Source organism: Apodemus sylvaticus, chromosome X (assembly GCF_947179515.1).
Source record: "Apodemus sylvaticus chromosome X, mApoSyl1.1, whole genome shotgun sequence".
NCBI lineage: Eukaryota > Metazoa > Chordata > Mammalia > Rodentia > Muridae > Apodemus > Apodemus sylvaticus.
In genome coordinates, this window is record NC_067495.1 from 7,924,386 (window position 1) to 7,941,601 (window position 17,216).

The window sequence follows — 17,216 nt, forward strand, 5'->3', positions numbered from 1 at the left end:
GGAAATACAGTAATTTGCCTTAAAAAAGTCTGAACCAGCGCGCTGTTCTGCCTGCTTTCCTAAGGCCTCCGAGCTAGATGTTTACAGCAGCTCAGCAGCCTGAGTCCGGGAAGCCAGTGCTCTATGCAAAAGGACGCACTCTGGAGTCTGTTCTCCACCCTTCCTCACTGTCTAACATGTGTACAGCTGAAACTACCAACACCAGCTATATTACACATTGCTCTCTGTTCTCTTAGTTTAAGTAAACCCAAATTACCTCTCACATGTGAAGAAAAATGCGGAAGCCACGAGGTCCCCCCGTAATTTGGAGTAGTGAACTAGATCCACTCTGACACTTTCCACAGAAGTAACGCTTTATTTAATGAGAGGTCTCCTTAGCCTGCTGGTAGAACCTACGCACACACAACACTGATAGCCAGCCGCTGTTCACCAAGTCTCCTCTTCAGTCGGGCCTTTGCTTTAAAGAGGCCAGAGTCCAGCAGGAAAGTGTGTGGTGCCCCGGCTCCACCGGCTCTTAGGTTGCTACAGTTTTCTCTTCTTTACTGAAAGGTTGTAGGGAGCCAGGCTTGACCCATGAGAGGCCAGGAACGTGAACACTCTTACTGTGCTGTTCCTCGCGCTTCTTATTCGGAGTCAGCATCTTTTCTCTGGCCTCATCATGTACAAAAGGGTTCCACGGAGAAAAGCGAATGGCGTAGGGGTCTTCTATCTTCGGCAGGTCAAACAGATGAGCCATACAGATGTTAACACTTTCGGCCACTTTACCTTTAAAAAGCTGAATGTCTCTTTCATAGAGCATTGCAGCGTCTGGGTTTAGGGGATTCTTCGTGCTGATCTTGTAGAAGACTCTCCTTGCATACATTAACACCTGCCATATACGATTGTGGTTGCGCATCCACTTGGCGAATTTTCTTTGTACATCCAGCTCGCCCGAGGCGGGATCCACTAGTGGGTGAAAGACCGGGATATCAAACAGCAGGCGTGGACAGTCGCCATCTGGATAATTATCGGGAATATACACCGTAAACTTGAATATGCCGTCCTGATAGAGCCCGTGCCTGATGAATATTACTCCAAACCACACTAATGGCGAGCGGAAAGATGGCTGTACATAGACTCCTGGCAGCTTCTGCTTCACCACCAATGTAAATTCCGCAAGAAGCGAATATTCCAGGTAGAAGGACCCTTCTGTAAGAGGCGTGGCTGCCCTTTCTTGACTGCCCTGCTGGGGCAGGCTTCGATCTGGGCAGGGCATTTTTGGTTCTAGAAGGGAGCTATTTTTTGGGTGCACTTCGTGGAGGACTGGTATTCACATCCCCCGCTAATGTCTTCTCCTTGCCTTCTGCTCCTTGGCGCTCAGAGCCTGCAGATGCGCTCCACATAGGGGTCACAATGTGTCTTCCATGAACGTCAGTGCTGTGTCATCAAAGGCTTCTGTCCTCAGCATTCAGGCTGGATGCCCTTGGTGCCTGAGCGCTGGGCGCTGAGCGCCACCGCGGGCCAACAGCATCTCCTCCTGTAGTGCTGCCCGGCCCCTGACGCTCCATCAATAGAGTTTGTATGCTGGCATCGAAGCATCTGGGGTTGGGATCATTGTAATTCTAGGTACTGATCACCTGCTCTTGTCTTTAGTGGGTGAGTGGGGTTTTTTCTCTTGGTTTCTTTTGTCCTCTCTGGTCCTTAGGACACTGTGGTGTCTGTTGAGAATTCTTCTCCTAGAATCCTGCTAGATGTGGCCATGGTTTCAGGTAGAATGTTTTCCTAGTTGTCAGGTAGATTGTTTCCCTAGATCTGAAACTTAGGAAGGGGGATGGGCTAGGATCCAGGCTGAGGGGTCCACAAGAGGGGGGAAAGCAGGCTGTTCCACCAGCATCTGTTTAGTCCTCTGGGAAGGAGCTCAGAGACTGTGGAGAGCCCTTGGCAGGGGGTCTGCTACAGAGGTGAGGGACCATGAGGCTGGGGGATGACATTGGGAGGAGAGAAGGGACAGTGAAGATCTGAAGCTTGCCTGCCTGCTTCACTGGCAGGCCTGGCTAGTGGGTCCTTCAGGAATGCCTGCTGGAGTTGGGGCCTGGGATAAAGCCATGAGGGGGGAGTGCAGCTTGCTGGGGACAGGGACAGTTTACATCAAACTCATTTTTTTTCAAACATGTTTTTAATTTATCCTTCGAATTAGTTTTATGAAGGCTGCCTTAAATCTTTAGTTAGATAACCTTAATATGCATTTCATATTTTTTAATGATTTATTTTATTTGATTTTGGATTTGTTTTTGGGAGACAGGATTTCTCTGTGTTGCCCTGGCTCTCCTGGAACTCACTCTGTAGACTAGGCTGGCTTCGGAGTCAGAAATCTGCCTGCTTCTGCCTCCCAGATTGCTGGGATTACAGGCCCATGCCACCACCACCAGGCTCTAAAGATTTATTTTATATATGATATCTTCAGACATACTGGAAGAGGTCATCAGAATCCACTACAGATGGTTGTCAGCAAGCATTGTTTGCTGGGATTTGAACTCAAGACCTCTGGAAGAGCAGTCGGTGTTCTCAAACACAGCCATCTCTCCAGCCATTTGTCTTAGAGTTGACATTTATAGGTTATATATTTCCAGTTTTGTTGTTATTGTTGTTTTGTTTTCAGAGGAAATCTCAGTATGTCACTCTGGCAGGTTTGGAACTTACAATGTGGTCCAAGGTGGCCTCTCAGCCTCCCAAGTGCTGTAACCAAAGGCAAGCACCAGCACCACGTCTAGCGAACGAAAGGAAACATTTTAGTGTCTGGGAGGTGGGGAGGTCAGGGTCGCATGGAGCCCAGGCTGTCCTTCAACTCAGTCCATACCTGAGGCTGCTTGCCGATTCTTCATCTACCTGCATCTGTCACCTAAATGCTGATGGTGCAGGGGTGTGCCTGACTCCATTTCCTGCAGTTCAGGGGACAGAATCCTGAGGATCATGTGTTCTAGGCAAGTACTCTATCAAGTAAACTATGTCTTTGGCCCTACTATGTATATTGAGATTTTGACATTTGGAGCATTATGTTATGGTGAAGCTCATTGGGACTTTCTGGTTTTGCCTGCATGTTTAATGCTGTTCCTGCAGTGTGGACAATAGGGAGGAGAGTTTACTGCACCTGGCAGGAGCTGGTGCACAGCCCATGGAGGAGGATGCTGACTGGCTTGCTCCCTGTGACTGGCCCCGCCTGCTCTCCTCCACAGCCCAGGCCCACCTGTCCAGGACTGACACCACTCACTGTGGGCTGGGGTCTCCCTTATCAAACACCAATCAGGAAAATATCATACAGGTTTGTCTACAGGTCACTCTTGTCACATTTTCTCAGTTGAGGGTCCCCTTTCCAAATGATCTGAGGTAGTTTCAAGTTGACAAAAACAAAACAAAACAAAACAAAAAAACAGAAACAAAATACAAAACAAAACTAAGCAGCACCGATAGTTTATTGTAGCAAGGTAGTTTTTGGCTTGGTGTCTTGTTGGTGTCTCCTCTGTCTGCCAAAGCTGATCATTTCTTGGTCCTTTGGTTAACATATTTCTCTTTTGCTATGTTTATTTGTTTCTTTACGTATTCTATACTGAGACAGACTCTTGCTGTGTAGCCTAGACTGTCCTCAAATTCAAGATCTCCCTTCTTTGACCCCCAAAGAGCTGGGATAAATGACAGGAGCCGTCACACACAGACTCTTCCTGGTCCTTTGGCTAGGAAGAACAGGCTTTTCCTGGGACCTGAAAGTCTGCTCTGGTTGACGATCTGAGTGCCACCTTCTTTTGAGCCGGACTTCTAGAATGGAGCCATCAAAAAGGAAGCCATTGCCCTTTGCTTCTTGGGTACTGAGGCAAAGCTCATGCTTGCTTTATATATAAGATTTATCTTATGCTTGCTTTGTATATAATATCCTAAGTTTGTCCTTAGCAGAACTGACAGGGAATGAATGCCTATCTTCATGGAAATAGAAGTCTCTTGAATTTGTACAGGTTGTTAAATTACAGCAGTTGTATGGCAAAGGGTATATATCTCACACATACAGGACACTGACTCTCTGTTAGAGTAACAAAGCCATGTGACCCAGAAATACAGTCAAGATAGCATACCTCCATCACCCCTAAGAAGTTTCTTCTTCATGTTCCCCAGGCCTAAATGCAACATTTAGAGTATCTTAATTTTCAGAGAGTATGGCTTTAGAGATGCCTGTTTCCGGGTTTCAAAAGAGGGACCTTTAAAACACACATGTAAATAATTTCAGCTCTGTCATCCTCCTGTATAGGGAGCAGCCATGGCGTCCAGCTATAATGACAATGATCCTCAAACACCACTTCCATAAAGAGTGGCAGCATTAGCAGCAGCCCTAGCAGAGAGTGGACAATTGGTTCAACTCGCCAGGATGCAAGATCCAAGGGCATCCAGGCCAAAGATGCCACAGTGCCCTATCAGGTTCATAGGGAGGTAGTCCACAGTGACCAGGGTCTGAGCTGGGAGGGGCTTCAGCCTAGGAGATCTCAGGGAGGTCAGCATCCTTAAGAAAGTGGCCCAGTGGCTTCTTTGTGGACTCAAGAAGCCAAAACAAATCTAATGCATCACTAGAGGCCAGTGTGCTATAGCACCTGAAGAGGATGGCTCCAAGTTCACACTCTTCTCCAGGAAGCCTTCTGCTTCCAAGAAGGGAGACAGTCCACTGAAGAATTCAAATTGTGCCCCCCACCCCCAGGTAAGAGGATCTGTGATGCCCATCCCAACTGTCTACAAAAGGAAAAGGCCAGAATCATCAGAGAGAAATAGAAGAATTTCAGAAGGCACCCCCCCCCCCCATTTTTAGCAGTTTTCACATGGCCAGTACCAAATGCCTGACTCTGGTATTTGAACAGAAAGGGCCAAGGAAGCTGCAGAGCAAGACATTGAGAAGAAAAAGAAACAAGTTGTTGGAGCCCTGCAATACATTTTCACTAAAGCAAAACAGAAACCAATCTATAGAGAAGTGGCTCAGCAGGTGAGGGCTCTGCTTGCTGCCAAGCATGACCCACATGAGTAAGAACCTGAGAGCCACTTTGTAGAAGACAACCAGGAGAGATGCAAGTCCTGTAAGCTGCCCTTTGACCTATACATGTGTGCTATTGCACACACGCAGACACACACACAAAGAAATGAGTGTACTAAAATATTCTCAATACAGAAGTAATTGGACATTCTACTACACACCTGTAATCCTGGCACTTGGAGCACAGAAGCAGGAGGGTTCTGAGTTCAAAGTGGAGGCCGATCTAGGCTACACACCAGGACCCTTTCTAAAAACAAAGGCTGGGTGTCTATCTTGAACCAGACCCAGGATTTGAGGCTCAGCGTTGAAATACACACACACACACACACACAGAGAGAGAGAGAGAGAGAGAGAGAGAGAGAGAGAGAGAGATGTGGGAGGGTAATAGCAAATAAATAAATAAGCAAGCAATAAAGTACCAACAAGATGGCTCACTGTGTAAAAGTACTTGTCACACAAGCCTGAGGACCTGGACTCAGTTTCTAGACCCATGTAAGGACAGAAGGGAGAACAGCTGTATTATGATGTTCCCCATCATACAGGGAGAGAAGTAAATACTTAATTAATTAAAATAAACCAGTGAATACTCTGAGAGTTTGATGTTTTGCCATTTTATCGATACATGTAATGAATTAGTTTATCAAATCATTTTATTTGTATGTAGAAACAATACATCACTAATATTATTTTAAATGCTTTACATTTTATAACACGTGTTCTAAGACTTTATATGTTTTACTCCTTATAATTCCTATGAGATGGGTGATATTATCCTCATTCTAGGTGAGAAATACAAATTTTTGATTTTTTTTGTGTTTGTTTGCTTATTTGAGACAGGAGTTCTCTGCGTAGACTTGGCTGTCCTAGAACTCACTCTGTAGACCAGGCTGGCCTGGAGTTCACAGAGATCCTTGTGCCTCTGCCTCTTGAGTTTTGGGATTAAGGGCGTGTACCACCATTGACCAGCTTTAAGATGGGAAAATCTATGCTCAGTAATACAGAATATGTCCAAGGGCACCCAGGTAGACAGATCGATTAGCCCCAGAAGGAAAGAGTCGTCCATGTTCCAATTTTTGAGATGATTTTGATTGGTTCCATTTTGATTCCATGACTACAAAATGACCATCAATAAGTGGTTGACCTACTTGTCTACCATGGACCTGAAGAGTCAAGGACGGCAATTTCAAGTGATTTTAGAAGAAGTGCCTTGGTCACTTTTTTTTAAACAATTATTTATTTTATGGATATGAGTACACCACCATTGCTCTCTTCAGACACACCAGAAGAGGGCACCAGACCCCATGACAGATGGTTGTGAGCCACCTTGTGATTGCTGGGAATTGAACTCAGGACCTCTGGAAGACCAGTCAGTGCTCTTAACTGCTGAGCCATCTCTCCAGCCATAATTTCTAACTTCTTGACCTTCAGTTGTCTTATTGCTCTAAATAAGACCTCAAGCACTATATTGAAAAGATGTGGGCAGCCATTTCTTGTTCCTGATTTTGGTGGATTATTTTGAGTTTCTTTCCATTTATGTGGATGGCTATGGGCTTGCTGTAAACTATCTTTACTACATTGAGGTATGTCCCTTGTATCCCTAATCTCTCTGGTACTTTCATTATAAAGGGATGTTGAATTTTTGTCAAAGACCTTTTCTGTGTCTAATGAGATGGTCACGTGGTTTTTGTCTTTCAGTTTGTTTATATAGTGAATAACATTTACCAATTTATGTTATGTTGAACCATCCCTGAATCCCTAGGATGAAGCTTACTTTGTCATGGTAGATGGTTTTTTATGTGTTCTTGAATTCAGTTTGTAAGTATTTTATTGAGATATGTGCATCTATGTTCATAGTAGGTATTGGTCTGTAATTCCATCTTTTTTTGGTTGGGTCTTTATGTGGTTGGAGTGTCAGGGAAACTGTGACCTCCTAAGAAAAACTTGGCAGTGCTCATAATGCTTCTATTTTGTGGCCAATTGGCATTAGCTGTTAGGATTAGAAGTTAGGGCTAGGGTCTTTGAAAGTCTGGTAAAATGCTGTGTCTATCCATGAGCATTTTGGGTCAGTAGATTTTAATTACTTCTTATATTTCACTGAGGTTTATGAGTCTGTTTAAATTGCTTATTTGATCTTAGCTTTGGTAGGCAATTTGTATCAAGAAATTTATTCATTTCATTTAGATTTCCCAATTTGGTAAAATATAGGTTTTTAAAGCATGATCTTATGATTCCCTGTATTTCCTTGATTTTTTGTTTGTTTTTGTCTTTGTTTTTTTTTTGTTGTTGTTGTTTTGTTTTTTGAGACAGGGTTTCTCTGTGTAGGCCTGTCTGTCCTGGAACTCACTGTGTAGATCAGGCTGGACTTGAACTCAGAGACCCTCCTGCCTCTGCCTCCCAAGTGCAGGGATTAAAGGTGTGCACCACCCCCTTCTGGCCCTTGATGTCTGTTTTGTGTCTCCCTTTTTCTCTTTATCTTTGTTCATTTGGATCTTCTCTCTTTGTGTTTTGGGTAATTTGGATAAGGGCTTGTCAATCTTACTGATTCTCTCAAAGAACCAACTATTTGTTCATTGATTCTTGGTATTGTTTTTTGTTTGTTTCTGTCTGGTTGATTTCAGCCCTGAGTCTCACTATTTCCTGCAGTCTACTCCTGTTGGGTGTGATTTCTTCTTTATGTTCTAAAGCTTTCAGGTGTGCGGCTGTTAGTGGAAGATCTCTCCAATTTTTTATGTGGGCATTTCGTGCTATGAACTTGCCTTTTAGACTCCCTTTTTGTTTTTTTAAACAATTTTAATTTTTTATTAATTAATTAATTTATTTTATGTATATGAGTACACAGTCCCTGCCTTCAGCCACACCAGAAGAGGGCATTGTTTCCCATTACAGATGGTTGTGAGCCACCATGTGGTTACTGGGACTTGAACTCAAGACCTCTCTGTAAGGACAGTTAGTGCACTTAACCACTGAGCCATCTCTCCAGCCCCATAGACTCCTTTTCATTGTGTCCCATAAGTTTTGGTATACTGCATATTCACTTTCATTAAATTCTTAAAAAGTCCTTATTTCATAATTATAGTCTTGACCCATTTTTTAATTAGTAAAGAGATTTTTCAGCTTCCTCTATCTAATCTAAGTTTTCTGTTGCTCCTGTTGTAGACATCTAGCTTTAATCTATGATGGTCTGATAGTATGTAAGGTGTTGTTTCAATTTTTTTCTATTGAGACTTGCTTTGTGTCTGAGAATGTGGTCACTCTTGGGGAAAGTTCCATGAGGTGCTGAGAAGAGGGAATATTCTTTTGTGTTTGAGTGAAATGCTCAGTACACATCTTTTGTTTGTTTGTTTGTTTGGTTGGTTGGTTGGTTGGTTGGTTGGTTTGTATTTTTAAGACAGGGTTTCTCTGCATAGCCCGGGCTGTCCTGCAACTCACTCTGTAGACCAGGCTGGCCTTGAACTCTGAAATCGGCCTTCCACTGCCTCCCAAGTGCTGGGATTATGGGCATGCACCTCCACTGCCCAGCTGTAAATATCTTTGAGTTCCATTTATTTTATGAGATCAATTAGCATTTCTCCAGGTGTTTTGTTTTGTTTATTTTTGTATGGATAACCTGTGTATTGTCAAGAGTGGAGCATTGAAGTCTCCCAATATCCGTGTGTGATTATATGTGATTTAAGCTGTAGTTGTGTTTCCTTTATGAACTTGGGTGCCCTTCTGTTTGGGGCATAGATATTAAAAGAACTTCAATGTCTTCTTGTTGAATATTCCCTTTAAGAAGTATCCTGGGGCTGGAGAGATGGCTCAGTGGTTAAGAGCACTGACTGCTCTTCCAGATGTCCTGAGTTCAAATTCCCGCAACTGCATGGTGGCTCACAACCGTCTGTAATGAGATCTGATGCCCTCTTCAGGTGTGTCTAAAGACAACTACAGTGTACCCACATACATGAAATAAATAAAAATTTTTGAAAAGAAAGAAAGAAAGAAATTTTCCAATATAAGGAGCTGTATTGTTTAAATTTAAATTTTCCCTTTTAGAGCTATTTATACTTTCTTTTCATTGTTTGCTTGTTTTCATAGATTTCCTTAAAGGTTTCCTCCATTTCCTGTTTAAGGACTTTGATCACATCCATAAAGGTATTTCAGTGCCCTTTTCTTACCCTTCAACTGTGCTGCATTTCCCAGGGCCTGTTGTGGTAGGGTTGCTGAGCTCTAGTGGAGACACATTATCCTGTTATCAATAGAGGTTTTTGTCCTGCATAAATGACAACCATTTATTGCTTTAGTTCATTTCCACTAATACATCGCTCATTCACCATTTAAATACCTGGTTTCATGAGAAACCATTTGAACAAGCAGGGCAGTGGTGGCACACGCCTTTAATCCCAGCACTTGGGAGGAGAGACAGGTGAATTTCTGAGTTCCAGGCCAGCCTGGTCTACAGAGTGAGTTCCAGGAGAGACAGCTCTAGATAGAGAAACCCTATCTCGAAAAAGAAACAAAAAACAAAAGTATAACCATTTGAACACTTTTCTCTTATTCCTGTCATGGAAATACAGTAATTTGCCTTAAAAAAAAAAAAAAAGAACAGACAAAAGTCTGAACCAGCGTCCTGGTTCTGCCTGCTTTCCTAAGGCCTCCGAGCTAGATGTTTACAGCAGCTCAGCAGCCTGAGCCCCGGAAGCCAGTGCTCTATGCAAAAGGACGCACTCTGGAGTCTGTTCTCCACCCTTCCTCACGGTCTAACATATGTACAGCTGAAACTACCAACACCAGCTATTACACATTGCTCTCTGTTCTCTTAGTTTAAGTAAACCCAAATTACCTCTCACATGTGAAGAAAAATGCAGAAGTCACGAGGTCCCCCCGTAATTTGGAGTAGTGAACTAGATCCACTCTGACACTTTCCACAGAAGTAACGCTTTATTTAATGAGAGGTCTCCTTAGCCTGCTGGTAGAACCTACGCACACACAACACTGATAGCCAGCCGCTGTTCACCAAGTCTCCTCTTCAGTCGGGCCTTTGCTTTAAGGAGGCCAGAGTCCAGCAGGAAAGTGTGTGGTGCCCCGGCTCCACCGGCTCTTAGGTTGCTACAGTTTTCTCTTCTTTACTGAAAGGCTGTAGGGAGCCAGGCTTGACCCACGAGAGACCAGCAACGTGAACACTCTTACTGTGCTGTTCCTCGCGCTTCTTTTTCGGAGTCAGCATCTTTTCTCTGGCCTCAACATGTACAAAAGGGTTCCACGGGGAAAAGCTAATGGCATAGGGGTCTTCTATCTTCGGCAGGTCAAACAGATGAGCCATACAGATGTTAACACTTTCGGCCACTTTACCTTTAAAAAGCTGAATGTCTCTTTCATAGAGCATTGCAGCGTCTGGGTTTAGGGGATTCTTCGTGCTGATCTTGTAGAAGACTCTCCTTGCATACATTAACACCTGCCATATACGATTGTGGTTGCGCATCCACTTGGCGAATTTTCTTTGTACATCCAGCTCGCCCGAGGTGGGATCCACTAGTGGGTGAAAGACCGGGATATCAAACAGCAGGCGTGGACAGTCGCCATCTGGATAATTATCGGGAATGTACACCGTAAACTTGAATATGCCGTCCTGATAGAGCCCGTGCCTAATGAATATTACTCCAAACCACACTAATGGCGAGCGGAAAGATGGCTGTACATAGACTCCTGGCAGCTTCTGCTTCACCACCAATGTAAATTCCGCAAGAAGCGAATATTCCAGGTAGAAGGACCCTTCTGTAAGAGGCGTGGCTGCCCTTTCTTGACTGCCCTGCTGGGGCAGGCTTCGATCTGGGCAGGGCATTTTTGGTTCTAGAAGGGAGCTGGTTTTTGGGTGCACTTCGTGGAGGACGGGTTTTCACATCCCCCGCTAATGTCTTCTCTTTGCCTTCTGCTCCTTGGCGCTCAGAGCCTGCAGATGCGCTCCACATAGGGGGTCACAATGTGTCTTCCATGAATGTCAGTGCTGTGTCATCAAAGGCTTCTGTCCTCAGCATTCAGGCTGGATGCCCTTGGTGCCTGAGCGCTGGGCGCTGAGCGCCACCGCGGGCCAACAGCATCTCCTCCTGTAGTGCTGCCCGGCCCCTGACGCTCCATCAATAGAGTTTGTATGCTGGCATCGAAGCATCTGGGGTTGGGATCATTGTAATTCTAGGTACTGATCACCTGCTCTTGTCTTTAGTGGGCGAGTGGGGTTTTTTCTCTTGGTTTCTTTTGTCCTCTCTGGTCCTTAGGATGCTGTGGTGTCTGTTGAGAATTCTTCTCCTAGAATCCTGCTAGATGTGGCCATGGTTTCAGGTAGAATGTCTTCCTAGTTGTCAGGTAGATTGTTTCCCTAGAACTGAAACTTAGGAAGGGGGATGGGCTAGGATCCAGGCTGAGGGGTCCACAAGAGGGGAGAAAGCAGGCTGTTCCACCAGCATCTGTTTAGTCCTCTGGGAAGGAGCTCAGAGACTGTGGAGAGCCCTTGGCAGGGGGTCTGCTACAGAGGTGAGGGACCATGAGGCTGGGGGATGACATTGGGAGGAGAGAAGGGACAGTGAAGATCTGAAGCTTGCCTGCCTGCTTCACTGGCAGGCCTGGCTAGTGGGTCCTTCAGGAATGCCTGCTGGAGTTGGGGCCTGGGATAAAGCCATGAGGGGGGAGTGCAGCTTGCTGGGGACAGGGACAGTTTACATCAAACCCATTTTTTTCAAACATCTTTTTAATTTATCCTTTGAATTAGGTTTATGAAGGCTGCCTTAAATCTTTAGTTAGATAACCTTAATATGCATTTCATATATTTTTAACGATTTATTTTATTTGATTTTGGATTTGTTTTTGCAAATCACAGAGATAGGGTTTCTCTGTGTTGCCCTGGCTCTCCTGGAACTCACTCTGTAGACTAGGCTGGCTTCGGAGTCAGAAATTTGCCTGCCTCTGCCTCCCAGAGTGCTGGGATTACAGGCGCATGCCACCACCCTAGGCTCTAAAGATTTATTTTATATATGATATCTTCAGACATACTGGAAGAGTCATCAGAATCCACTACAGATGGTTGTCAGCAAGCATTGTTTGCTGGGATTTGAACTCAAGACCTCTGGAAGAGCAGTCGGTGTTCTCAACCACTGAACCATCTCTCCTTCCATTTGTCTTAGAGTTGACATTTATAGGTTATATATTTCCAGTTTTGTTGTTATTGTTGTTTTGTTTTCAGAGGAAATCTCAGTATGTCACTCTGGCAGGTTTGGAACTTACAAAGTGGTCCAAGGTAGCCTCTCAGCCTCCCAAGTGCTGTAACTCAAGGCAAGCACCAGCACTATGTCTAGCGAAGGAAAGGAAACATTTTAGTGTCTGGGAGGTGGAGAGGTCAGGGTTGCATGGAGCCCAGGCTGTCCTTCAACTCAGTCCATACCTGAGGCTGCTTGCCGATTCTTCATCTACCTGCATCTGTCACCTAAATGCTGATGTTGCAGGGGTGTGCCTGACTCCATTTCCTGCAGTTCAGGGGACAGAACCCTGAGCATCATGTGTTCTAGGCAAGTACTCTATCAAGTAAACTATGTCTTTGGCCCTACTATGTATATTGAGACTTTGACATTTGGAGCATTATGTTATAGTGAAGCTCATTGGGACTTTCTGGTTTTGCTGGCATGTTTAATGCTGTTCCTGCAGTGTGGACAATAGGGAGGAGAGTTTACTGCACCTGGCAGGAGCTGGTGCACAGCCCATGGAGGAGGATGCTGACTGGCTTGCTCCCTGTGACTGGCCCCGCCTGCTCTCCTCCACAGCCCAGGCCCACCTGTCCAGGACTGACACCACTCACTGTGGGCTGGGCTCTCCCTTATCAAACACCAATCAGGAAAATATCATACAGGTTTGTCTACAGGTCACTCTTGTCACATTTTCTCAGTTGAGGGTCCCCTTTCCAAATGATCTGAGCTAGTGTCAAGCTGACAAAAACAAAACAAAACAAAAAAACAGAAACAAAATACAAAACAAAACTAACCAGCACCGATAATTTATTGTAGCAAGGTAGTTTTTGGCTTGGTGTCTTGTTGGTGTCTCCTCTGTCTGCCAAAGCTGATCATTTCCTGGTTCTTTGGTTAACACATTTCTCTTTTGCTATGTTTATTTGTTTATTTACGTATTCTGTACTGAGACAGACTCTTACTCTGTAGCCTAGACTGTCCTCAAATTTAAGATCTCCCTTCTTTGACCCCCAAAGAGCTCGGATAAATGACAGGAGCCGTCACACACAGACTCTTCCTGGTCCTTTGGCTAGGAAGAACAGGCTTTTCCTGGGACTTGAAAGTCTGCTCTCGTTGACGATCTGAGTGCCACCTTCTTTTGAGCCGGACATCTAGAATGCAGGCATCAGAAAAGATTCCATTGCCCTTTGCTTCTTGGGTACTGAGGCAAAGCTCATGCTTGCTTTATATATAAGATTTATCTTATGCTTGCTTTGTATATAATATCCTAAGTTTGTCCTTAGCAGAACTGACAGGGAATGAATGCCTATCTTCATGGAAATAGAAGTCTCTTGAATTTGTACAGGTTGTTAAATTACAGCAGTTGTATGGCAAAGGGTATATATCTCACACATACAGGACACTGACTCTCTGTTAGAGTAACAAAGCCATGTGACCCAGAAATACAGTCAAGATAGCATACCTCCATCACCCCTAAGAAGTTTCTTCTTCATGTTCCCCAGGCCTAAATGCAACATTTGCAGTATCTTAATTTTCAGAGAGTATGGCTTTAGAGATGCCTGTTTCCGGGTTTCAAAAGAGGGACCTTTAAAACATACATGTAAATAATTTCAGCTCTGTCATCCTCCTGTATAGGGAGTAGCCATGGCGTCCAGCTATAATGACAATGATCCTCAAACACCACTTCCATAAAGAGTGGCAGCATTAGCAGCAGCCCTGGCAGAGAGTGGACAATTGGTTCAACTCGCCAGGATGCAAGATCCAAGGGCATCCAGGCCAAAGACTGCCACACTGCCCTATCAGGTTCATAGGGAGGTAGTCCACAGTGACCAGGGTCTGAGCTGGGAGGGGCTTCAGCCTAGGAGATCTCAGGGAGGTCAGCATCCTTAAGAAAGTGGCCCAGTGGCTTCTTTGTGGACTCAAGTAGCCAAAACAAATCTAATGCATCACTAGAAGCCAGTGTGCTATAGCACCTGAAGAGGATGGCTCCAAGCTCACACTCTTCTCCAGGAAGCCTTCTGCTTCCAAGAAGGGAGACAGTCCACTGAAGAATTCAAATTGTGCCCCCCACCCCCAGGTAAGAGGATCTGTGATGCCCATCCCAACTGTCTACAAAAGGAGAAGGCCAGAATCATCAGAGAGAAATAGAAGAATTTCAGAAGGCACCCCCCCCCCCCATTTTTAACAGTTTTCACATGGCCAGTACCAAATGCCTGACTCTGGTATTTGAACAGAAAGGGCCAAGGAAGCTGCAGAGCAAGACATTGAGAAGAAAAAGAAACAAGTTGTTGGAGCCCTGCAATACATTTTCACTAAAGCAAAACAGAAACCAATCTATAGAGAAGTGGCTCAGCAGGTGACTGCTCTGCTGGCTGCCAAGCATGACCCACGTGAGTAAGAACCCGAGAGCCACTTGGTAGAAGACAACCAGGAGAGATGCAAGTCCTGTAAGCTGCCCTTTGACCTATACATGTGTGCTATTGCACACACGCAGACACACACACTCAAAGAAATGAGTGTACTAAAATATTTTCAATACAGAAGTAATTGGACATTCTACTACACACCTGTAATCCTGGCACTTGGAGCACAGAAGCAGGAGGGTTCTGAGTTCAAAGTGGAGGCCAATCTAGGCTACACACCAGGACCCTTTCTAAAAACAAAGGCTGGGTGTCTATCCTGAACCAGACCCAGGATTTGAGGCTCAGCATTGAAATACACACACAAACACACACACACACACACACACACACACACACACACACACACAGAGAGAGAGAGAGACAGAGAGAGAGAGAGACAGAGAGAGAGAGAGAGAGAGAGAGATGTGGGAGGGTAATAGCAAATAAATAAATAAACAAGCAATAAAGTGCCAACAAGATGGCTCACTGTGTAAAAGTGCTTGTCACACAAGCCTGAGGACCTGGACTCAGTTTCTAGACCCATGTAAGGACAGAAGGAGAGAACAGCTGTCCTATGATGTTCCCCATCATACAGGGAGAGAAGTAAATACTTAATTAATTAAAATAAACCAGTGAATACTCTGAGAGTTTGATGTTTTGCCATTTTATCGATAAATGTAATGAATTAGTTTGTCAAATCATTTTATTTGTATGTAGAAACAATACATCACTAATATTATTTTAAATGCTTTACATTTTATAACACGTGTTCTAAGACTTTATATGTTTTACTCCTTATAATTCCTATGAGATGGGAGATATTATCCTCAAGCAAGGTGAGAAATACAAATTTTTGATTTTTTTTGTGTTTGTTTGCTTATTTGAGACAGGAGTTCTCTGCATAGACTTGGCTGTCCTAGAACTCACTCTGTAGACCAGGCTGGCCTAGAGTTCACAAAGATCCTTGTGCCTCTGCCTCTTGAGTTTTGGGATTAAGGGCGTGTACCACCATGGCCCAGCTTTAAGATGGGAAAATCTATGCTCAGTAATACAGAATATGTCCAAGGGCACCCAGGTAGACAGATCGATTAGCCCCAGAAGGAAAGAGTCGTCCATGTTCCAATTTTTGAGATGATTTTGATTGGCTCCATTTTGATTCCATGACTACAAAATGACCATCAATAAGTGATTGACCTACTTGTCTACCATGGCCCTGAAGAGTCAAGGATGGCAATTTCAAGTGATTTTAGAAGAAGTGCCTTGGTCACTTTTTTTTAAACAATTATTTATTTTATGGATATGAGTATACCACCATTGCTCTCTTCAGACACACCAGAAGAGGGCACCAGACCCCATGACAGATGGTTGTGAGCCACCTTGTGATTGCTGGGAATTGAACTCAGGATCTCTGGAAGACCAGTCAGTGCTCTTAACTGCTGAGCCATCTCTCCAGCACTAATTTCTAACTTCTTGACCTTCAGTTGTCTTATTGCTCTAAATAAGACCTCAAGCACTATATTGAAAAGATGTGGGCAGCCATTTCTTATTCCTGATTTTGGTGGATTATTTTGAGTTTCTTTCCATTTATGTGGATGGCTATGGGCTTGCTGTAAACTATCTTTACTACATTGAGGTATGTCCCTTGCATCCCTAATCTCTCTGGTACTTTCATTATAAAGGGATGTTGAATTTTTGTCAAAGACCTTTTCTGTGTCTAATGATATGGTCACATGGTTTTTATCTTTCAGTTTGTTTATATAGTGAATAACATTTACCAATTTATGTTATGTTGAACCATCCCTGAATCCCTAGGACGAAGCTTACTTTGTCATGGTAGATGGTTTTTTATGTGTTCTTGAATTCAGTTTGTAAGTATTTTATTGAGATATGTGCATCTATGTTCATAGTAGGTATTGGTCTGTAATTCCATCTTTTTTTGGTTGGGTCTTTATGTGGTTGGAGTGTCAGGGAAACTGTGACCTCCTAAGAAAAACTTGGCAGTGCTCATAATGCTTCTATTTTGTGGCATATTGGCATTAGCTGTTAGGATTAGAAGTTAGGGTTAGGGTCTTTGAAAGTCTGGTAAAATGCTGTGTCTATCCATGAGCATTTTGGGTCAGTAGATTTTAATTACTTCTTATATTTCACTGAGGTTTATGAGTCTGTTTAAATTGCTTATTTGATCTTAGCTTTGGTAGGCAATTTGTATCAAGAAATTTATTCATTTCATTTAGATTTCCCAATTTGGTAAAATATAGGTTTTTAAAGCATGATCTTATGATTCCCTGTATTTCCTTGATTTTTTTGTTTGTTTTTGTCTTTGTTTTGTTTTGTTTTGTTTTGTTTTGTTTTTTGAGACAGGGTCTCTCTGTGTAGGCCTGTCTGTCCTGGAACTCACTGTGTAGATCAGGCTGGACTTGAACTCAGAGACCCTCCTGCCTCTGCCTCCCAAGTGCAGGGATTAAAGGTGTGCACCACCCCCTCCTGGCCCTTGATGTCTGTTTTGTGTCTCCCTTTTTCTCTTTATCTTTGTTCATTTGGATCTTCTCTCTTTGTGTTTTGGGTAAT

General features: G+C 43.9%; 2 pseudogenes; both read right to left on the minus strand.

The window, feature by feature from the left end:
- Positions 1-514: 514 nt before the first annotated feature.
- LOC127675493 (AKT-interacting protein-like) lies at positions 515-2,871 on the minus strand (annotated as a pseudogene).
- A 7,247-nt stretch (positions 2,872-10,118) lies between these two features.
- On the minus strand, positions 10,119-10,986 carry LOC127675759 (AKT-interacting protein-like; annotated as a pseudogene).
- Positions 10,987-17,216: the final 6,230 nt, after the last annotated feature.